Here is a 24,601-nt window from a genome sequence, read left to right as displayed (position 1 = left end):
GTCTAATGACCCCCAAAGATTTTCTCCTCTGTGCCAGTCTCTTGCTTTCTCGGTAGCAGTCAAACTCAACATCCCCCGTTACCCATCTTATACATTTCAATCTCTGACTTTTCTAATCATTTGTATAATGTACTGTTCCCTCTGGCACTATGGGCGCTATTCCCTGTTTTATTAATTATTAATAGCTTGGCCTGTCATTAAAACTACTTCCAGGTAGCAATTCCCTTATATTCCTTACCTCAACATTTCTGCAGAAAACTTCATTTCGTAGGTTAATTTTCATTATGTAATAACGAGAGTAGGAATTTTAGGTGCAATATGTAGGTTAGAAAGGTGGAAAGAAGGTGCTATAATTTAATTGAAAAAGATGCAAATTTTAAATGTTAATGTTTTTACAGACATCATCAAAACTGGTTTTACATCTCATATGACCCAGTATACTCTAATGTTATGATGTATTAAAAATCTACATTAAACAAATCCCAGAATACAATTTTATTACAATCCCATGTCCAGAAGAAAATGGTTAAAACAGATAAAATGTAACATTTCAATGTTATTTTCAGTCAAGCTACATCTCGAACATCTAATTAAATACTTAAATGTAGAAAAGGATCGTTTATCATCAACAGATACAAGTGGTGCATATTTTATGTGCAGTCAGTAATTGAAATCCTCGTTTGTTCCAACATATTCAACATCTTTTGTTTTTGGCTAAGCTCTGTCTTAGTTCCTGCTTTGTAGTACCCTCCAGTGCTTCCTTCACATCCATCAGAAACACCCATTATTCTTCTTTCTGGGGACATTGCCCAATGTAGTAAGAATTCAGGAAGTTGGAAGAGGAAGATCTCTATTTTCAGCAAACATTTGTATTCTAGCAGGGCCCTTTTTTAGTGATTTGTTAGTGCAAGACAGAAATATGTTTGCACGTGAATATTTCATGTAGGGCTTTAGAAACTCGATGCACTGTGTGTGCAATGCAGGTCACATGCTTTAGAGTACACTACATAGGTTTCAGAGTGGCTAATGCCAGTAACATGGAAGATGCTTGATATGTAAGTACTAGCCACACTTGATCATACTGTATTTCTTCAGGCCACAATACAACACATGCATCATTGAAACATTACATCACACTAGCATTGTTGTTTTATTAAGAAAGTGCATCAACAAAAGCATGGGTTTAACTTGGTGTCTATTTAGGGGTCTACTAAAACGTTTGGATCACATCTATTTTGCCTAATACTGGTTTCATCTAGTTTACAATTTACTGGATTTTTAGCTATTACTTGCCTGATCTGGTGTAACTTCATACAGAGGCTGAAGATATGGTTTTTTTATAAGGTTCTGTCATCTGGAACAAACTTCCCAGTATATTTCTGCATATGTATTTTCATAGTAGGGTTGTTAAGCTTGGAGAGAGGAATACCACATGCCACAAGCGTCTTCATTGTCACAGTAGAAAAAAATCATTTCTGTTTCTTCAGTTTCAAGAAGCCATTGCCTCACTAATGAATTGTTGTGGAGCTCCACCTGTACTACAATGTAGTTCCTTATTCTTTCCATGTTTTGTGCTGGCTGTATGCTATGTAACATGATTATATTTGTGTTTCTCATCAGTTGTTATTAATATATCATAAACACTGCATGTGAGAACAAACCATTCACTCTGAATACAACCTGCACTAAACTGCTTTGCCATAGCATGTATTTTTCCAGAGTTCACTTCCTGTTTCAGTATATTTGATTACTGATGCTGACAACATATAAAAATGGCAGAGCCCCACAAAGTCAAAACATTTGTAATACTAACAAGGTCAGTAGGATAATAGTTCAACAGTGACTCACCAGGTTGGTAGTTATATCCCCATTAGCTCAGTTTTGGGAGCCAGTCTTAGAGGTGAACTGAGGAACTACATAGAACCAAACTTTACAGATGAAAAGTCTCCATTTTCTGCACTTCATAGGAATGTTAGTTTTTTTCTCATTTCTTAGGAATAAAATGTGGCTAAAAAGCAAAGAAAAATATTTAAAAAGTGGAAAGAGGTGTTGACATTAAGAAAAGGTGCAAAAAGGTTCTTGCATTCAAAAAAGATGCAATCAAAACTGTTATAGATGTTCATTTAATGTTTTCTTCGTAAGAGAAGCTAATTTGGGCATTTTAATAGGGGGTAAAAAATAAGTTCAGCACCTAGCACTGGTGGTAACAAATTGTGAGAACAACACAGTTGGTTAAAACTGCTATCAAATCACAGCACTATGTCACTGGATCAAAAATTAAATGTAACAGCATTTCCTGCACTTCAAGGAATATTGCATCTATGGATTCAAACCTTTGCTACCTAGATCAACATTTCAAGGCATACTGGTACCACACGACAACATGAAATGGGTGTACTTCTTGTCGTGAGTGGGCACTGATGTTCAACCTGTTGACAAAACTTTGGACAAAAGGATGTCAGTAAGGAAAAACATTCCAAGCATGCTAACCAACTGTCAGCTCATTTTAAAGCAAGAATGAATTGTGCCGGCACCGATTCCGCGTCACAAAAAAGAAGCCTGAATAGATGTAATCAGAATGTGTGGCTGATTTACACAGTCTTGCAAGGGACTGTAATTTAATACGACAACTTGACAGGCAAGAAATTGCTTAAACTGATAGATTGATAAGAAATAATGAAGCAAATGGAGCTGCATCGGCTGAAGAAATCAGCAGCGAGGAAAATGCAGAAAAAATTGACACACCACTGGAAATCAGTGGCTACACATTATATTCCTGCTGAATACGGGTGGAACTTACTTACTAATAAACCTGGATGCTTATGAATTGCTGGGATCACCAGAATACTTCAATTCAAATTCTACATTGAAAACCTTAATTGGTGCTCAGAACGCTTTGGCGGGGGGGGGGGGGGGGGGGGGTGGCTGGTGGCTGGTGGCTGTCATTAAATACAATGAAATAAACAAAAAGCTTCCATTAATGAGTGTCAACACACAAAAAACAATCAATGTCTTTGGCATTAACTGTTTCAGTCTTCAATTTAAATATTAATAGCTTTAAAGAATACAAAGAGAAAGTATGCCAGGATCAGGAATCTCTTTTCCAGCATGGTTTGGGCATCTGCAAAACCTAGAAGCAGCCTTGAAATTAAGACAAGAACCACACCAAAATTTTTCAAGACCAGGCGAGTACCATTTGCTGTGATGGATAAGGTTAAAGAAGAAACTGAAAGACTGACTGAAGAATCTGGAATCCAATGAAGACCAGTTAGTGGGCTGTACCAGTTGAGACTGTACCATCTACAGCTGCATCTGTACTATGCAGTTAACACTACAGTGCCTGGCAGAGGGTTTATCAAACAACTGTCATGCTATATCTCTGTCATTCCACACTCAAACAGCATGTGAGGAAAATGAACACTTCAATCTTTCCATGTGAAGTCTGATTTGTATTATTTTATTACAATGATCATTTCTCCCTATATAAGTGGGCGTCATCAAAATATTTTCGCATTCGAGGGAGAAAGTTTAAGTTTGAAATTTTGTAAAAAGATCTCACTGAAGTATAAAACATATTTGTTTTATGGTGGGCACCCCAAATTGCATTTCACATGCATGACAATTTGCAATAATGCAAAATGTGCTACCCTCTTTGTACTTTTTGTGACGTCGTCCATTAATCCTAACTGATAAGGATCCTATACCACACAGCAGTACCCCTGCAGAGGACTGAAAAGCATAGTGTAGGTAGTGGATTCTTCTACATGTTCTGCCAATAAAATGCATTTGTTCCAATGTAAGTTGTTCATAATTGTTATCCTAAGACATCTAGTTGAATTGACAGCCTTTAGATTTGCATGATTTATTGTGTAACAGAAATTTAAATGGATTGCTTTTAGTGCCCATGCTGCACGGGGTAGCCGAGCAGTCTGAGGCGCCTTGTCACGATCCACGCGGCTCTCCCCATCGGAGGTTCGAGTCCTCCTTTGGGCATGGGTGTATGTGTGTTGTCCATAGCGTAAGTTGGTTTAAGTTAGATTAAGTAGTGTGTAAGCTTAGGGACCAGTGACCTCAGCAGTTTGGTCCCATAAGACATTACCTCAAATTTTTAGTGTTGATGTAGGTGACCTCACTCCTTGTCACTGCATGTCTGTCTGAACCATGTTGCAATTAGAATTAATCTTCTGGTGACTGGACTAGGTGTTAAATGACAGCATCCTCTGCAAACAATATAAGATGGCTGCTCACATTGTGGATCACCAGATATTACTTATGTTTTTCTTAATGATTCTTATCAGTTACTATGAAATGTGACCTTTCTAATAGGAAATCGTGAATCCAGTTGCACAACTAAGACCATACTCTGTATGTGCACAATTTGATGAGAAGTCACTTGGGAGGAATGGTATCAAAACCCTTTAGGAAATTTAGATATATGGAATCAATTTGAGATTCTTTGTCAACAGCATTCATTATTTCCCGAGAACAGAGAGCTGATTGCATTGCACGAGAGCAGTATTTCCTGAATCTTTGCTGACTATATGTCAATAGACATTTTCATCAAGGTAGTTCATAATGTTTGAACACAGTATATGTTCCAAAATCAATGTCTGTAATTTAGCAGATTATTCCTGTTTCCATTCTTTAGGTACAGATATTTTGTCAAGCAAATGGTTGTACATGATTGCTAAATATGAGCTATTACACCAGCATACTCTGAAAGAAACCTAATTGCTATGCGATCTGAACGGGAAGACTTGCATTTTTTATGTGATTTGAGGTGCTTTGCTACTTGGAGGATAGCTACTTTTAGGTTATGTTTACTTTAATTCTTGATTCAAATTCTGTGATATATATATATATATATATATATATATATATATATATATATATATATATATATATATATAATAGAAGGAAACATTCCACGAAGGAAAAATATACCTAAAAACAAAGACGATGTGACTTACCAAATGAAAGTGCTGGCAGGTCGACACACACACAAACGAACACAAACATACACACAAAATTCAAGCTTTCGCAACAAACTGTTGCCTCATCAGGAAAGAGGGAAGGAGAGGGAAAGACGAAAGGATGTGGGTTTTAAGGGAGAGGGTAAGGAGTCATTCCAGTCCCGGGAGCGGAAAGACTTACCTTAAGGGGAAAAAAGGACGGGTATACACTCGCACACACACACATATCCATCCACACATATACAGACACAAGCAGACCTGTGCATGACACACCTGTGGTGAACCCAAGTTCACCACAGGATCAACTTAACCAACACTTTTTCACCTTTTTTCAGACCAGATCTCCAATTGCTTTCTAGTTCACCTTCATCTCTCCCCATATATTTCTATCTTTCTTTTTCATTTCAACCTCATGTTAAACTTTCCACCTTCTAATACCATGTCACCCTCACAACACCCCCACAACGACCCCATTAAGTTTTATTTACATTCCCTCCGCAAACATGCCTTCACCCTAGCCAGATTACGCTCACATATTTTATTTTCTCAGGCTTGTCTGACATTTGGCATAACCCCCAAAGGCCTCACACTTAAAGTTCCCATCTCTGGCTGCAACCCTTCTTTCCATCAGTCCCTATACCAGTTCCAAACTGAACAATCCATTGCCCTCACCCACCTAATCCTTCACCTACACATCAACTCAGCCAATGAAAACACCCGTCAACTCCTATCCTTAATAAAAGTCCTCAATCTTTCCTCTCCCACATCCACACCGGCTATTCAGAGCATCCTCCTACAGGCCAACCGCCAATTAGAACAGCATGCCACCCTTCACCTCAAAAAACTATCCAATCTCCTGGTTTCCCACCTCCGGAAAGGCAACTCACTCACCCTTCACAACCTTTCCAGCAAACCTCAACCACCTCTCATTGCACACAAACCCAGTCTCTCCCATCTACTCAATGCTCCACTCCCTCCAAAACCTCAAAATTCCGATCAACACAATCTGGCACCACAACACCCTAATTCAGTAGTTAACCTTTCCTCCAAACCTCTCTCCCAATCCGAAACCTCTGTCCTATCCAAAGGCCTCACCTTCAGCCCCACTCCCAGATTCAACCAAACAGCCCTCGTCAGAGATCTACTATCCTACACTCGTACTCTCTGCTGGAAGTATCACTTTGCCACGAAGAAAAATGATCCTAATCCTACCCCTAATGATCCAACTCCCCAAGACACTATCCAAATTGAACCCTGCCTGGAACAGTTCCGTCCTCCGTCACAGCGGGACCCACCTCCTCTTCCTCAAAATCACCCTCTCCAAACCTTCCAGGAATTTCTGACTTCCAGCCTTGCCTCTCAATCCTTCTTAAAAAAACCTTAATCCTACTCCCAACATCACCACTGCTGAAGCCCAGGCTATCCGTGATCTGAAGGCTGACCGGTCCATCGTCATTCTTCCGGCGGACAAGGGTTCCACGACCGTGGTACCTGATTGTCGGGAGTATGTGGCTGAGGGACTGCGTCAGCTTTCAGACAACACCACATACAAAGTTTGCCAAGGTAATCCCATTCCTGATGTCCAGGCAGAGCTTCAAGGAATCCTCAGAACCTTAGCCCCCCTACAAAACCTTTCACCTGACTCCATCAACCTCCTGACCCCACCGACACCCCGCACCCCTACCTTCTACCTTCTTCCTAAAATTCACAAACCCAATCATCCCGGCCGCCCCATTGTAGCTGGTTACCAAGCCCCCACAGAACGTATCTCTGCCTACGTAGATCAACACCTTCAACCCATTACATGCAGTCTCCCATCCTTCATCAAAGACACCAACCACTTTCTCGAACGCCTGGAATCCTTACCCAATCCGTTACCCCCAGAAACCATCCTTGTAACCATTGATGCCACTTCCTTATACACAAATATCCCGCACGTCCAGGGCCTCGCTGCAATGGAGCACTTCCTTTCACGCCGATCACCTGCCACCCTACCTAAAACATCTTTCCTCATTACCTTAGCCAGCTTCATCCTGACCCACAACTTCTTCACTTTTGAAAACCAGACATACCAACAATTAAAGGGAACAGCCATGGGTACCAGGATGGCCCCCTCGTACGCCAACCTATTCATGGGTCGCTTAGAGGAAGCCTTCTTGGTTACCCAGGCCTGCCAACCCAAAGTTTGGTACAGATTTATTGATGACATCTTCATGATCTGGACTCACAGTGAAGAACTCCAGAATTTCCTCTCCAACCTCAACTCCTTTGGTTCCATCAGATTCACTTGGTCCTACTCCAAATCCCATGCCACTTTCCTTGATGTTGACCTTCACCTGTCCAATGGCCAGCTTCACATGTCCGTCCACATCAAACCCACCAACAAGCAACAGTACCTCCATTACGACAGCTGCCACCCATTCCACATCAAACGGTCCCTTCCCTACAGCCTAGGTCTTCGTGGCAAACGAATCTGCTCCAGTCCGGAATCCCTGAAGCATTACACCAACAACCTGACAACAGCTTTCGCATCCCGCAACTACCCTCCCGACCTGGTACAGAATCAAATAACCAGAGCCACTTCCTCATCCTCTCAAACCCAGAACCTCCCACAGAACAACCACAAAAGTGCCCCATTTGTAACAGGATACTTTCCGGGACTGGATCAGATTCTGAATGGGGCTCTCCAGCAGGGATACGACTTCCTCAAATCCTGCCCTGAAATGAGATCCATCCTTCATGAAATCCTCCCCACTCCACCAAGAGTGTCTTTCCGCCGTCCACCTAACCTTCGTAACCTCTTAGTACATCCCTATGAAATCCCCAAACCACCTTCCCTACCCTCTGGCTCCTACCCTTGTAACCGCCCCCGGTGTAAAACCTGTCCCATGCACCCTCCCACCACCACCTACTCCAGTCCTGTAACCCGGAAGGTGTACACAGTCAAAGGCAGATCCACGTGTGAAAGCACCTACGTGATCTACCAACTGACCTGCCTACACTGTGATGCATTCTATGTGGGAATGACCAGCAACAAACTGTCCATTCGCATGAATGGACACAGGCAGACAGTGTTTGTTGGTAATGAGGATCACCCTGTGGCTAAACATGCCTTGTTGCACGACCAGCACATCTTGGCGCAGTGTTACACCGTCCGGGTTATCTGGTTACTTCCTACTAACACCAACCTATCCGAACTCCGGAGATGGGAACTTGCTCTTCAATATATCCTCTCTTCCCGTTATCCACCAGGCCTCAATCTCCGCTAATTTCAAGTTGCCGCCACTCATACCTCACCTGTCATTCAACAACATCTTTGCCTCTGCACTTCTGCCTCGACTGACATCTCTGCCCAAACTCTTTGTCTTTAAATATGTCTGCTTGTGTCTGTATGTGTGGATGGATATGTGTGTGTGCGCGCGCGAGTGTATACCCGTCCTTTTTTCCCCATAAGGTAAGTCTTTCCGCTCCCGGGACTGGAATGACGCCTTACCCTCTCCCTTAAAACCCACATCCTTTCGTCTTTCCCTCTCCTTCCCTCTTTCCTGATGAGGCAACAGTTTGTTGCGAAAGCTTGAATTTTGTGTGTATGTTTGTGTTCATTTGTGTGTCTGTCGACCTGCCAGCACTTTCATTTGGTAAGTCACATCATCTTTGTTTTTAGGTATATTTTTCCTTCATGGAATGTTTCCTTCTATAATAACCATATATATATATATATATATATATATTTAAAAAGAAAGATGATGAGACTTACCCAACAAAAGCGCTGGCAGGTCGATAGACACACAAACAAACGCAAACATACACACAAAATTCTAGCTTTCGCAACCAACGGTTGCCTCGTCAGGAAAGAGGGAAGGAGAAGGAAAGACAAAAGGATATGAAGCTTTTTTCCCCCTAAGGTAAGTCTTTCCGCTCCCGGGATTGGAATGACTCCTTACCCTCTCCCTAAAACCCATATCCTTTTGTCTTTCCTTCTCCTTCCCTCTTTCCTGACGAGGCAACCGTTGGTTGCGAAAGCTAGAATTTTGTGTGTATGTTTGTGTTTGTTTGTGTGTCTATCGACCTGCCAGCGCTTTTGTTCGGTAAGTCTCATCATCTTTCTTTTTAAATATATTTTTCCCACGTGGAATGTTTCCCTCTATTATATATATGAAACATTCCACGTGGGAAAAATATAATTAAAAAGAAAGATGATGAGACTTACCAAACAAAAGCGCTGGCAGGTCGATAGACACACAAACAAACACAAACATACACACAAAAATCTAGCTTTCGCAACCAACGGTTGCCTCGTCAGGAAAGAGGGAAGGAGAAGGGAAGACAAAAGGATATGGGTTTTAAGGGAGAGGGTAAGGAGTCATTCCAATCCCGGGAGCGGAAAGACTTACCTTAGTGGGAAAAAAGGACAGGTATACACTCGCGCACACACACACATATCCATCCGCATATACACAGACACAAGCAGACATTTGTAAAGGCAAAGAGTTTGGGCAGAGATGTCAGTCGGGACGGAAGTACAGAGGCAAAGATGATGTTGAAAGACAGGTGAGGTATGAGCGGCGGCAGATTGAAATTAGAAATTAGCGGAGATTGAGGCCTGGCGGATAGCGAGAAGAGAGGATATGCTGAAGGGCAAGTTCCCATCTCCGGAGTTCAGACAGGTTGGTGTTAGTGGGAAGTATCCAGATAACCCGGACGGTGTAACACTGTGCCAAGATGTGCTGGCCGTGCACCAAGGCATGTTTAGCCACAGGGTGATCCTCATTGCCAACAAACACTGTCTGCCTGTGTCCATTCATGCGAATGGACAGTTTGTTGCTGGTCATTCCCACATAGAACGCTTCACTGTGAAGCGTTCTATGTGGGAATGACCAGCAACAAACTGTCCATTCGCATGAATGGACACAGGCAGACAGTGTTTGTTGGCAATGAGGATCACCCTGTGGCTAAACATGCCTTGGTGCACGGCCAGCACATCTTGGCACAGTGTTACACCGTCCGGGTTATCTGGATACTTCCCACTAACACCAACCTGTCTGAACTCCGGAGATGGGAACTTGCCCTTCAGCATATCCTCTCTTCTCGCTATCCTCCAGGCCTCAATCTCCGCTAATTTCTAATTTCAATCTGCCGCCGCTCATACCTCACCTGTCTTTCAACATCATCTTTGCCTCTGTACTTCCGTCCCGACTGACATCTCTGCCCAAACTCTTTGCCTTTACAAATGTCTGCTTGTGTCTGTGTATATGCGGATGGATATGTGTGTGTGTGCGCGAGTGTATACCTGTCCTTTTTTCCCCCTAAGGTAAGTCTTTCCGCTCCCGGGATTGGAATGACTCCTTACCCTCTCTCTTAAAACCCATAACCTTTTGTCTTCCCTTCTCCTTCCCTCTTTCCTGACGAGGCAACCGTTGGTTGTGAAAGCTAGATTTTTGTGTGTATGTTTGTGTTTGTTTGTGTGTCTATCAACCTGCCAGCGCTTTTGTTTGGTAAGTCTCATCATCTTTCTTATTAATTATATATATATATATATATATATATATATATATATATATATATATATATATATATATTAGTTATAATAGAAAGAAACATTCCATGAAGGAAAAATATACCTAAAAACAAAGATGATATGACTTACCAAATGAAAGTGCTGGCAGGTCGACAGACACACAAACGAACACAAACATACACACAAAATTCAAGCTTTCGCAACAAACTGTTGCCTCATCAGGAAAGAGGGAAGGAGAGGGAAAGACGAAAGGATGTGGGTTTTAAGGGAGAGGGTAAGGAGTCATTCCAGTCCCGGGAGCGGAAAGACTTACCTTAGGGGGAAAAAGGGACGTGGAATGTTTCCTTCTATTATAACCATATATATATACACTTCATTTTCTTTGGTGTAGGAATTTCAGAAAACTGTATTTAGTAAAGTTGCATTAGTAACAATGCAATGTGTTCTTACCATCACTGCAGGGCAGAAGAGATATTGATTGTTTTTGCTGCAGGAGCACTTTGCATAAAACCGGGAATCTTCGTGGATTTTCTGCCAGATTTTGAGAATGTTTCGTTATGGAAACTATTAAAAGTATCTCGCATTGAAATCTGCACAAAGTTTGAAGCTTATGTAAAACTTGGCCAATGTGTTCTTTTGGGGTTGGCATGCTTTTTTCATTACTGCTTTAACAGCGTTGTGACCTATTTTGTGTACAATTTGGGGGGTGGGGGGGGAGTTAGTCCTGTCTCTTGTTAATTTATTTGGCATAATTCTCTCTCAATTGCTGTCAATACTATTTCAGTGACATGTTAGTTAAGAAGGGATGGAGACTGTCTCTTAGGAAGGTGTCAAATGAATTTTTATCTGCTTTTCAAAATAGGTATATTTTGCACTTAGTTTTGGTAGGTTTGGATGTTAGGATATACAGTCTTGCTGCAACTACTTTGTGGTCACTAATCTCTATAACCATTATGAATCTCCCTATTTCCTTGGGGTTATTTGTTGCTAAGAGGCAAAGTATGTTTTTACAACAATTTAGTCTTTGAATGGGCTCCTGAACTAATTGCTCAAAGTAAATTTTGGAGAAAGCCTTTAGTGCAATTTCTGATGGTGTGTTATTCCTATCATTGGCTTTGAACATGTATTTTCTGTAGTGAGGTCACCACCAACTGTTACCTTATGAGTGGGGTACGTATTTGAGATGATACTAAAGTTTTCTTTGAACTTTTCAGCTGCTGAGGACCGGTAAAAGATTTATTAATTTCTTCCACTTGTCAAGTATAAGCTCTACCTACCGTATTTACTCGAATCTAAGCCGCACTTTTTTTCCGGTTTTCGTAATCCAGAAAACCGCCTGCGGCTTAGAATCGAGTGCAAAGCAAGCGGAAGTTATGAAAAATGTTGGTACATGCCGCCACAACTAACTTCTGCCGTCGAATATATGCTTTGTAGGCACAAAGATAAATACTGGCGCCAAAACCTCTGCGTCAGTAAATAAATTAAAAAAAAAAAGTTGAAGACGAGCTTTTTTTCTCCGCCGCGAGTTTCGACCACTGCATTTTCATACATTATTCAACGAAGTAAATACAAATTCCGTATCGTTCATCTTCGAATGTAGCACAATTTCAGTGTACTACGAAAATCTGACTGGCAAGACTGTTTGGGATGTTTGTCAATATGGCCAACTCTATGTTCTGAATTTTTTCCTATCTGTGAGAAGAGATGGTTGCTAATAGGAACCTGATGAAATTTGAATCACATACAGTATTCTCTTCACCATAAGAATAATACGAATATAAACATTTTGCCATGTATTGTTTCGTGTTTGCTGCTATCTCATTTAAATCCTGTCTGCCTAGTAAACTACGAAACTAGAGTGAGACAACAGCAAAACGCGGAAGAATATACGTATCGTGTCATGTTTATATTCGTATTATTCTTATGCCTAATAGTGATACAGTCAGAAATGAAGCACGGCAAGTGACTAGATTTTTAAATCTAAGATGACTCTAATTTCTGTGCAGAATTTGATGTAATAAAGAAGCGGCCGCAAAGATTTTCAAGCGGAGAAAAATTTTCGCCCAACTCTCGTTCAGAACATGTTCTATCATACGCAGTCTATTATTTGATTCTTGTTGATCATTATCAAAGAAAGCAGCAGTGTAAGTAACAACAAATAGCAGTCTCTTGCCATTGTTTCGCTAATGAGACGATTCCTCTCTTTTTTTTTAATTGTACGTGGCAGTAGCGCGCACAAAAGCAAGCCATGCCGCGAGCCGCGACAGGCCGTAAACACGCACTATCAGAATGCGACAAACAATGCATGACACAGTGCAGTAATGCATTTTCAGCTTAAGAGTGACGCAAACACCTGTAACAAAGAAAACGGCAATTATCAGATCAAAGCAAAATAAGCAATCGATTCAAACCAGACGAAGCACGTGAAAAAGGAAGGGCATCCGTATAAATACGGACGGAGCGCCTGACGCATAGCAATGGCTACGTGGTAAAGCTTAACTGCTAAGCTTACGACTCGAACCAAACTACTGTGGCTGTATCGTCATTCATTCGACCTAAATTGTGTCTCATATTACAATGGACCAACTTTGTTTCGATTTGGAGGTGCGGCCTACAACTTTTCTCTCACCTTGAATTTCAAGTCTCAAATTTCAGGTGCGGCTTAGATTCGGGAAATTTTTTTTTCCTTTATTTCGAGTCTCATTTTTCAGGTGCGGCTTAGATTCGAGTGCGGCTTAGATTCGAGTAAATACGGTATACTAACTCAGAGGAGGTATCTACTTCTGTTTAGCTACAAGATAAAAGTTGCATGGCTGTCAGCCAAGGATCTCATGGTCACTGATCCTTCTATCAAAACAGGAGGCAAAGCCAAAGAAGAGTTCAAAGTTCCCAGGTTGTTGATCAAGTGTATGTCAACAATTTTGCAAACAGTTTGTGAAGTAAACCACCATGGATCATTGACAGTGTAATCATACAGCTGGAAGATATGCTGTACATCATGAAACAGCTTTGTGGAACTGTCAAAAGGTATCAAAACCAACTCAGAAATTGTAGCGTATTGAATAATAGTGGACAACACAAGACTGAAGATGAATGACACTTAATTTGACTGCCTCCTGAACCACCAGTAGATCTGGGTGAAAATGTACCCCTGGATACTTAGGCGATTGTACACCAAAATAGAGACATTGAGGTGACATCTACCTAACTTGGAGATGAACAAAGATTTGTCAAAATATGGTTCACTACAGCTTATTCTCAGATTAACTGGGGAGGAAATGCTGTATTTGAAGTTTTCTGTATTTTAATAGAAATGCCATAACTTTCAGTTTTTTTTTTTCAGTTGTTATTTTGCCGCACTCGATAGGTTACAATATGATTTTACAGAATTGCGTTGTGATTAATATACTGCCTATTTCAAGAATTGCAGTGATATGGCTGCTAACCAAATAACGTGTAACTTTGATTTACCCTTAAACCGTATTCTGTGCTTAAAAAACATTAATTCCATTCAGCAGTGCCTATAACTATTCCTCAGAATCGAAGAGGATAGCAGTGTCATTAGCGAATCTTGTTATTGATATCTTTCTATTGTGAATTTTAATCTCACTCCAAAAACTTTTACTTCCATCATTGTTTCTTTTATCTACTTGTTTGAGAGTTGGATAAAAAGGGTGCATCTTTGCTTTACACTCTTTTTAAGCTGACCACACACTTATTGTTTCCTCTATGTTCTTGTGCATACTGAATATTTCCGTACAGTGTGTACCTGTTTTTCTGAGAAGTTGAAACATCTTCCACCATCTTATGCTGTCAAATACTTTTTATATATTTACAAAAGTGTGATAGTTCTCATATTTATCCAATCAAATGATCTTTGGGGTTGTGTAAACAATGATTTTCTGAATGTCCAATGGTCTGTCTCCAGTTTCACAGATTGTACACACTAACTTGAATAACTATTTGGATACAACACCTCCCAATTATTTTAGAAATCCTAAAGGAATGATACATATTCATTCTGCTTTCTTTGTTCGTAAGTCCTACAAACCTCGGTCAAATATATCAGATGGAAGTTCATCAATCACCTTGTGCACACACGACTGACAATTCCAGCATCTCGGTCTAGAATACAACTTTGAAGTGGAGTGCAAGCAGCCATCTGGAGGGGGCAGGGAAGGGGAAGGGATACTAGTGTATAGGTGGGGAGAGAGACAAACACTGTCTGGTGGAGTGTGCAGGAACTAGACAGTCAACACGTGCAGCATCAGGAGGTTGTGGGGCAGGGAGGTGGGGAAAAAAGGGAGCAAGAAAGGGGAGGATTACCTATCATCATGCCCCGAACTGAGGGGCATCCTACCCAAAATACTTTTCACGTCTCCCCTAAAGTGGTGTTTCTTCACCCATCCAACCTACACAATATCCTAGTCCATCTGTATGCCACCCCCAATCCCACCCCCAAAAGGATCATACCCTGTGGAAGACCCAGGTGCAAAACCTGCCCAAACCACCCACCCAGCATTTTCTATTCCAGTTCTGTCACAGGTTTGTCCTACCCCATCAGCAGCTAAGCCACTTGTGAAAGCAATCATGCCATTTACCAGCTCTTCTGCAGTCATTGCACAGCTTTTTATATTGGTATGACTACCAACCAGCTGTCCACCAGAATGAACGGCCACCGCCGAACTGTGACCGAGAGTAATGTAGACTACCCAGTGGCACAACATGCAACTGAACATAACACACTTAATATCTATGGCTCTTTAACTGTTCAAGCCATCTTGATCCTTCCCTCCACCACCAGCTTTTGTGAACTGTGCAGATGGGAGGTACCCTTACAACACATTATCTGTTCCCCAATTATTCTGGCCTCATCCTAAGGGAACATACTGCACCCACACCCTCCACCCAATAGTTACCACCCTCTCTATCCCATCATCTCCTCCCCATTCTCATCTCCCACCCTGTTTATTTGCAGCCCTCTGCCAACACATCCATCCATAGTTCCCCACTCCCTTCCTTTTTTTCTCCCTTTTTTCCCCTTGTTTTCTACACCTCCCTGCCTCGCTAACTCCTGACGCTGCACCTGTAGGCAGTCTAGTTTCTGTGCACACTCCACCAGACAGCATTCCTCTCTCTCTCCCCACCCACACACTAATATCCTTTTCCCTTCCGCACCCCCTCCAGATTGTTGCTTGCATCCCATGTGGTAATTGCTTTCCCACCTGAGGCAAAGTTTCGGGCCAGTTCTTACCTTTAGGATGTGAAATGTGTAGTATTGCCAATAGCCACAAACGAAAGAACCTTCCTCTGTCCCAGCTTTTGGAACTAGGTGGTGTCTAGGAAGTACCGTATTTACTCGAATCCAAGCCGCACTTTTTTCCGGTTTTTCTAATCCAAAAAAACTGCCTGCAGCTTAGAATCGAGTGCAAAGTATGCGGAAGTTCTGGAAAATGTTGGTAGGTGCCGCCACAACTAACTTCTGCCGTCTAATATATGTAGCGCTACACAGGCATGCTTTGCAGGCACAAAGATAAATACTGGCGCCAAAACCTCTGCGTCAGTAATTAAAAAGTGGAAGACGAGCTTTTTTCTCCGCCTCGAGTTTCGACCACTGCGTTTTCATACATTATCCCCCGAAGTAAATACAAATTCCGTATCGTTCATCTTCGAATGTAGCAGCATTTCAATGTACTACGAAAATCCGACTGGCAAGACTGTTTGGGATGCTTATCAATATGGCCAACTCTACGTTCTGAATTTTTTTCTGAGAGAAGAGATGGTTGCTAATAGGAACTTTCATGAATTGTGAATCACTTGCAGTATTCTCTTCACCATAAGGATAATACTAATATAAACATTTTGCCATGTTATACTTTCGTGTTTGCTGCTATCTCATTGAAATCCTGTCGTCACTAGAGTGAGTCAACAGCAAACGCGATAGAATATACATATCATGTCATGTTTATATTCGTATTATTCTTATGCCTAATAGTGATACAGTCAGAAATGAAGCACGGTAATTGACTAGATTTTTAAATCTAAGATCACTAATTTCTGAGCGGAATGTAATGTACTGAAGAGGCGCCTGCAAAGATTTTCAAATGGAGAAAAATTTTCGCTAAACTTTCGTTCAGAACATCTTCTATCATATGCACTTTATTATTTGGTTCTTGTTGATCATTATCAAAGAAATCAGCAGTTCAAATGGCTCTGAGCACTATGGGACTTAACATCTGCGGTCATCAGTGCCCTAGGACTTAGAACTACTTAAACCTAACTAACCTAAGGACATCACACACATCCATGCCCGAGGCAGGATTCGAACCTGCGACTGTAGCGGTCGCGTGGTTCCAGACTGTAGCGCCTAGAGCCGCTCGGCCACTCCGGCCGGCAAAGCAGCAGTGTAAGTAACAACAAACAGCAGTCTCTTGCCATTGTTTCGCTAATGAGACAATTCCTCTTTTTTTAAATTATAAGCGGTGGCAGCGCGCACAAAAACAAGCCATGCCGCGATCGGCAACAGGTCGTAAACACTCATTATCAGAATGCGACAAACAATGCATGACACAATACAATAACGCAGTTTCAGCTTAGAGTGACGTGAACGCTTATAACAAAGAGAACGGCACTTATCATATCAAATAAAAATAAGCAATCAATTCAAACCAGACGAAGCACGTGAAAAAGGAAGGGTACCCATATAAATATGGACGGAGCGCCTGACGCATAGCAATGGCGCAAGTAAAGCTTAACTGCTAAGCTTAAGACTCGAACCAAACTACTGTAGCTGTATCATCATTCAGTCGACCTAAATTGTGTCTCATATTACAATGGACCAACTTTGTTTCGATTTGGAGGTGCGGCCTAAAACTTTTCTCTCCCCTTGAATTTCGAGTCTCAAATTTCAGGTGCGGCTTAGAGTCGGGATTTTTTTTTTTTTTCCCCCTTGATTTCAAGTCTCATTTTCCAGTGCAGCTTAGATTCGAGTAAATACGGTAGGTACGAATATTAAAAGTGCTGTAGAACACACAAAGTGTATCGAAAATGTAATTTTTTTTTTTTTTTTTTACAAACACATGAAGTAACTTACCCCATTTATGTATGAAAAATTATATCCTCTATATGACCAAGGCCATACGTCAACGAGCAATGAGTTCATTGAAGTTTCGGTGGTGCGTTCACAAACATCTGGTGGGATGCCATTGATAACCCCTTTAATTTCATCCTTCAATTGGTGTACTGTTTGTGATATGTTCATGTACAGTTTGAATTTCAAAAATGCTTGCAAAAATGTCACGAGGCGTAAAATAGCATGATCTGGCGGGAATTTTTTGAGGAAACTTTTCATTCAGTAGAGCAATCGTTTCATGGGCTGTGCAACATGTTGCACCATCTTGTTGAAACCAAAAATCAACATTTTCATAATTAAGGGGAAAAAACCAAACAGAAAGCATGTTTCAGTTACAGTCGCTATTCACTGTGATGGCAGCTCCCTCATCATTTCCAAAAAAAAGTATGGGCCAATCACTTCTCCTGCCCAGAACACACACCACACAGTTGTTTATTGTGGATGCATCTCATCTTCCACTGTCGCTCACAGATTGTCATTACCCCAAATTCTGCAGTTCTGCTTATTGATATACCCATTGAAGTGGAAGTGCACCTCATCTGAGTATGCATGGATTTTCAGATATTTTGAAAGGATTCTATGCAGTGAACTTGGTGATAAATTCAATTGTTGAGCTTGTTGGCATACTGATTTTCTGATGCTTAGTCACATTGTCACTCGTGACATCAATGTTGTCTTGTGTTCAAACAGAATGCGGTCATCCTGTTTTCTTAATGTTTGAAACAGAACCCGTTGTCTCAGACTTCCGGATTAACTTCCGAATTTATGATTGGTTGGAGTAGTATTACGTCCAAGTGGACCAAGCAATTCATGAACGCTTGCCATGGGACTTTGACCATTTCTGTACTAACTTTTTATCACTTGGATGCGTTGCTCAGGTGTCATCTGCCGCATGATGAAAATAAACATTAAACAACAATGCTCACTGCATAAAGATATCAGGCTACTAATCGGAAGGATCGCAGATAAGAAGCATGAAAAAGCCACAACTACCAAACTGGCACAAAATTTAAATTTGTCCTTACTTCCCGGACACCCATTATTACTTCCTTTTTCAGGGAGGAGAGATGGATAGGCTAGGGAAGGTTAAGAGAAGGACAGGTCACTCAGACCCCTGGATGAGAATAACCCAATTTTTATGATGACAGGAAGAGAGAAAGATGACTGGGAAGTCATCAACGGAGTAGGAGTCCATTAGGCACTGCAATGGCTTCAGCCCAGAAATCATGAGGATGGAAGAGAAGAAAAATAGAAGAGAAATAACAATTGCAATTAAGCACTAGAGAAAAAGGAGATGGAGAAAGGAACCAAAAAGAAAGGTGGATAGGCAGTGAAAGAATTAAAAGCAAATACGATAATTATATGAGAAATAATAATAATAATTATAGTGGTGTTGGTGGTGGTAATGGAAGTTACATCCCTGAGAGTTTTGGGACACAAGGATGTATTCAGGGCAAGTTTCCGTCTCCACATTTCAGGGAAATTAGTGTTGGATGTGAGGAACCAAGTAGCCTGTGTGATGCAGCAAATGTTCCAGTTCCTTGAGTCTTGCTGTAGAGCATGTTCTTCAACTGAGTATGGGGTGGTTCCAAGGTCAACAGTTCTGTGTCATTTCATACACTCTCCCATTTTAGTGGTATTCGTGCCTTTAGGTGGTAATGGATGGATGCATGGTCAGGTTTTACAGGGGGACAGTTGTGTATGTAGGAACCTTGGGCTAGGAATAATGATTTTGGAATGTCATACACTTTGACTAAGATGTTACAGAGCTTAGGAATGCAACAGATGGTGACTGTGTGTGGTGTGATAAGATATCATGGTGAAGAATTGGTACGAGAAAGTCATAGCCTTGAGGGGAGTAAAGTATTCTGGCAGGTTCTGGGTGACAAGGGGGTACCTCTGATCTTGTTGGAAGTGAAAGCTGTGTTAGTGAGTTAGAGGTTCTGAGCAGGATACAGCTTGGGAGATTTGTTTGTGAATAAAATCTTTGGATACTTGTGGGAGAGAGAAGCGTGGGAGACTTTGTTGGTGCAGGTTTTGAGGGAGTTGGTGGTGGAACAGATACATATGACTAACCTGTTTGGGAGGGAGTGCCAGCAGTCAGTATTTAAGTATTGTTGCTTTTTGGTTAGTTTCACATGGCTGAGGCTTGGATGTAAGCTTCAGTGAAGTGTAGATCGATGTCAAGGAAGGTGGTTTCAGATTTGGAAAAAGCCTAGGTGAATTTAAGGTGGGAAAAGGAGCTCTTTTTCACTGAGCCTGGATCTCAAAGATATCAAAAATAATTTGTGTGAATCTAGGGAAGACCAGCTCCTAGGTAGTGAGGAATGCCTCCTCCATCGTGCGGCCCATGAAGAGGCTGGCATAGATTGGTTCCGTGCTTATTCCCTTAGCAGTGCTGCTGATCTGTTGGTAGGTCTAGTCTGTAAACATGAAGGAGTTATGGGTAAGGATGAAGTCGACTATGATGACAGTAAATGGGCCTTTGAATAAGACTTCCAAGTTTCTCTTGGGAGAGATAGTTTGGGGGGGGGGGGGGGGTGAATTTGCAATGTTCTAAGAGTGGGTGGTTTGTTCATTTAGTAGGGGAGGCTCTCTCTGATGGGTTGGAGGTGCTGATCAGCCAGGGCTGAAATGTATTCAGTGGGGGCTTTGAAGCCAGCTTCTGTGGAAGGACCAGGATGGTTGTTTTTGTGTGCTTTGGAAAGTAAGTAGAAAGTGTGTGTGTGTGTGTGTGTGTGTGTGTGTGTGTGTGTGTGTGTACATCTGATTGGGTGAGGAGTTCTGTGGGAGCAGTATTAAGTCTGTGCAAGAGGCCTAAGCTCTTCAGCATTTTCTGCAGCTGGGTCTGGGTGGAAGAAATGACATCATTAGGAACAGTTTTGTACGATGAGATGTCAGGGAGCTGATGTTGTCCGTGATCCATATATCCCATGCAGTCAAGTACTATAGTAGTTGAGCCCTTGTCAGCAGGGCGGGGGGAATAGGAAAGGCATGATGATAGAGAGGTCAGGTCATGCTCCCGATTCAATTTGAGTAGGGTTTGGGGTGATCAGGCAGGACTGAGAGGCAATGGTTTAAGTGAGGAGTTCCTGGAGAGGAGGGTTGGGGAAGTAGGAGGCAGATTGCTTTTGGATTTCGGTTGTAACTTTTCTAGATAGGATTTGATGCTCAATCCATTTGTTATAGGTTGGAATTGGGTGGGGAAGTCATATTTCCAGTTGCGGATGGGTGAATGGGACACATTTGACTAGGTCATTGTAGTTGAATTTGGGTGTGGGAATGAAGGTTAGCCCTCTAGAAAGAACGGCTGTCGCAGGGTCAGAGATAGGTAGGGATGATACATTAAGTACTGAATTGGGCAGATTTGTGAGGTGTAGGAGTTTGATTAGGATCGTGGTTGAGCTTGGGTGAGAGATGTGTCAAATTCTGACCCTGATTCTGGATCCCATTTTTTAGGCTGGTCCAACACTGTCCCATTGGGCAGAAGTGTCCAAGAGCAAATGTCAGCTCATTTACAGGCAGGCACAGGTATTAAGATACCTGCCTGGTAATCCAGTTGCACAGCATTCGCATGTACATGAGTCGAAGGTAACCTCTGTTTGTGGACATTTACATCTACATAACACGGTGCATAGAAACACTTTTGTACTATTTCTCAGCCATTCCTCATGGAAGCAGCACGTGGCTGAAATGTGTGCCTATATCTTTCCCTCTAAGCTCAGTTTTCTCTTGCATTTGGAGGAATAAGTTGGAGATTGTAATTTTGTGGAAAGACCGTGCCGCAATGAAAAATGCCTTCGTTTTAAGGATTGCTACCCCAACACTCGCTTCTCACATGCCTGGTGCTCTCTCCCCTACTTTTTGATAATGCAAAATGAATTGCCCTTCTTTGAATCTTGTCAGTGTCCTCCGTCTATCCTACCTGGTCAGGATACCATGCAGCTGTAATCCAGAAGAAGACATACAAATGAATTGTATGACATCTACTTAGCAGACGTGTTGCATTTCTAAGGCTACAGTCACGTTGCCTAACTGCTCATGCATTGGTTGTGTTCGCACCTCTGCTGATTTGGGCACATGGGCATCCAGAGGACATAGAGGTCTTCAGGAGACTCTTTCCACATATCTGCTCTCTTCTCTGGCTTTAACAGTGAATATCTTCAGCACAGTTAATGTTGACAATGGTGCTTTTAAATTCTTCAAAAATTATTTTATTTTATTTATTTATTTTGAATGCTGAATCGTTCTTAAGCTGACCATTCTTTTTCAAATTCCTCACATTTTTCCTGGGGCCATTTCACTATATCTTTCTTGCTCTTACATTGCTCTATTCCTTTTTTCTCCTGATGTGTGTCTGATTATCCATTTTAGGGTTGTCAGTCTCTCCGCAGCTGATGTATCAGCTACGCCATTCAGTATTGCAGTATCATCAGCCTCAGAGAACTCCAGACACACACAATCATTCCACAGTATGTAGTTTCACTTTCCTTATTAATTGATTTTTCATGATGATAACCTTGAAACTTAAGCCAACTTTCCATCATTACGTAATTTTGCTCCAAGTCTTTATCTACGCCAGGGTATGCCTTAAGATCTACCTGTTTTCTTTGAGGCGTATAACTGAGCACCTGTCAGTACTTTTTCAAATCTACAACTCTTGTGAATATACTTATCTTCTGTATGGCATCCATCAGTCTTCTGTTATCTGAATCACTCAGATCTCAGCATCATATGTGTCTTCAGTGATTCTGCTAGTAACTAATTGGAACAAAAAAATATTTCATGACTGACCTGGATATACCGGTAATAGTCACAGGTCTCACAATATAGTCCGTAACTGATGAGTAGCTAACTGCTGGTAACTACCCCAACTGCCAAAGCAGCTTAAGACGTAAACCAAGCCTTACGTCAGAATTATGCAATGTCTTTTTAAGCATATTATCACTTATACAGTTTCAAATTATGCTGAGGGCATATTTTAAGCAATATTCAGTGGCTTCCAATGGTTCATGGACCCACAGAGATTGCTGGTTGTCTTTGCTTACAAATAGCGTTTGTAATACCATTTTGACCCAAATATAAGTCTCAGTAGCCATGTAAAATTAAGGCTTCACCTCAACAGTATGACCCTACAATTACCAGTATATTTTTGCATTGTACAAACTTTGAATGTAGTTCTCACTCCTTAGTTTGAAATAGAGCAACTATATCACTTAGCGTTTGGAAATCAAGTCTAAAATTTAGTATTCACCAGTCAGTGGTAACATAAAAGAAAATCATTAACAAACTTTGTTATTCACTGCAGTTATGATGCAGTTGCAAACTGATAGTTATGTGCTATGTGAAGAGTAAATGCAATAGAGAAGCTTTCAAAAACTGTGGTTCATGAAGTGATGCATGTCCACTGCACTAGATAGTAGCAACAGTGTACTTTGTAAGGAGAGCAACGAAAATACTGATAGTGATGATGAAACAAATATCTGTAGTGAAGTTAACAGCAGCATCACTGAAAACTGATTAGAAGGCTGATATTTCTGTGTGATATATGTACGTTACAAGTTACAAAAATATGATTGAGGGTGACCATATTGTGAGGCGTTTTTGTAAATCGATGTGTGGCATAAATTTTTCTCTAGAATTTCAATTTCTGTCTCCCTCCTCCCACTGAAAAAGAGTAGTGTGGTTTATACAAGGATCTAAAAATATAAAAAGAAAAATCACTACAAAAATGCCAAAATAAGAATTGAACAGAATGTGGTTGACATGAATATAAAAAAAGGCATTTGATTAGTAGATTGCCGGTTGGTGTGGCCGAGTGGTTATAGGCGCTTCAGTCCATAGCCGCGTGACCAATACAGTCGCAGGTTTGGATCCTGCCTCGGGCGTGGGTGTGTGTGATGTCCTTAGGTTAGTTAGGTTTAAGTAGTTCTAAGTTCTAGGGGACTGATGACCTCAGATGTTAAGTCCCATAGTGCTCAGAGCCATTTGAACCATTTGATTAGTAGATTACGAATCCATAACTGTATTTTGTCAACGGAAATTATCTTGGAAATGCTCGAGCCATTTTAATGAGATTTCAATTAATTAATAATAATTAAAGCGTAATCTTTTAAGTGAAAGTGAAGGGAAATCAAGACATCAGCCACAATTGGGCACTGAAACAAATTCAGTAGTGAGAGTTGAAAATTTGTGCTAGACCGGGATTCAAACTAAAATCTTCGCTAAGCATGAGCAGTTGTGTTAACGCCCTCGGCCATCCAGACCCGCTTCATGCCCAACCCAGATTCTCAACTTTTCACAAGCTGATAGCATTTCGAATTGCTTTCGGCTTTATATATATTCCTGCAAGAGTGTGGAAGTCTTATGCATTTGCACTGAAGGTATCAGCAGCCATCTCTCTTGATAATTACTATATATGTGATTATTTTGCTGCAAGTAACAAGTCTTTCTGATTTTCAGTAAAAGTTAGTTATTTTGTATGGGATATGTAACTTAAGTTTCTCCTGGTATATGAAATTTTCAAACAAGTTATGGGAATGCAGCCGAGTGACATCTTCGACAACCTACTCCCATTGTACAGTTTTCTGCTGCTGTTAGTATTACCCTTTATATTCACCTGACCAAAAATCTTCTTTCCAGTTCACTTCGCTGATCCCTATTACATCTGTATTCTCCTCATGCATTTCCCATTTCTCTACCACATTGAAACTTAACAACATATCGCGTCCCCTTTGATGGTCCACTCATGGAAATCAGAATATGATACTAACCCAGAATTTTTTGCAAATAGGTTATCATCATGACACTTTCACAATTATGGGGCATGTATGTACAGATACATGTTATTTGTTAGTAGTGGAGTGGTTTCCATTGCCTTCTGTAGTCTCAAGCTGTAGGTTATTGCTGATTCTTCTGCCTTTAGTGGCAGTTTTACACCTGAAAGGCAAGAGGACACCTTTAACCTCTATCTGCTTT

The 24,601-nt window shown here is 41.3% G+C and overlaps 1 protein-coding gene across 1 annotated transcript in view; it reads left to right on the top strand.

Annotated features, from left to right (window-relative positions):
- LOC126161691 (uncharacterized) overlaps positions 1 to 24,601 on the top strand; it is a 302,362-nt gene that overhangs the window by 76,118 nt on the left and 201,643 nt on the right. The window lies entirely within an intron of this gene.

The sequence above is a fragment of the Schistocerca cancellata genome, chromosome 2, assembly GCF_023864275.1.
Source record: "Schistocerca cancellata isolate TAMUIC-IGC-003103 chromosome 2, iqSchCanc2.1, whole genome shotgun sequence".
Lineage (NCBI taxonomy): Eukaryota > Metazoa > Arthropoda > Insecta > Orthoptera > Acrididae > Schistocerca > Schistocerca cancellata.
This window is presented reverse-complemented; position numbering and strand designations above follow the sequence as displayed.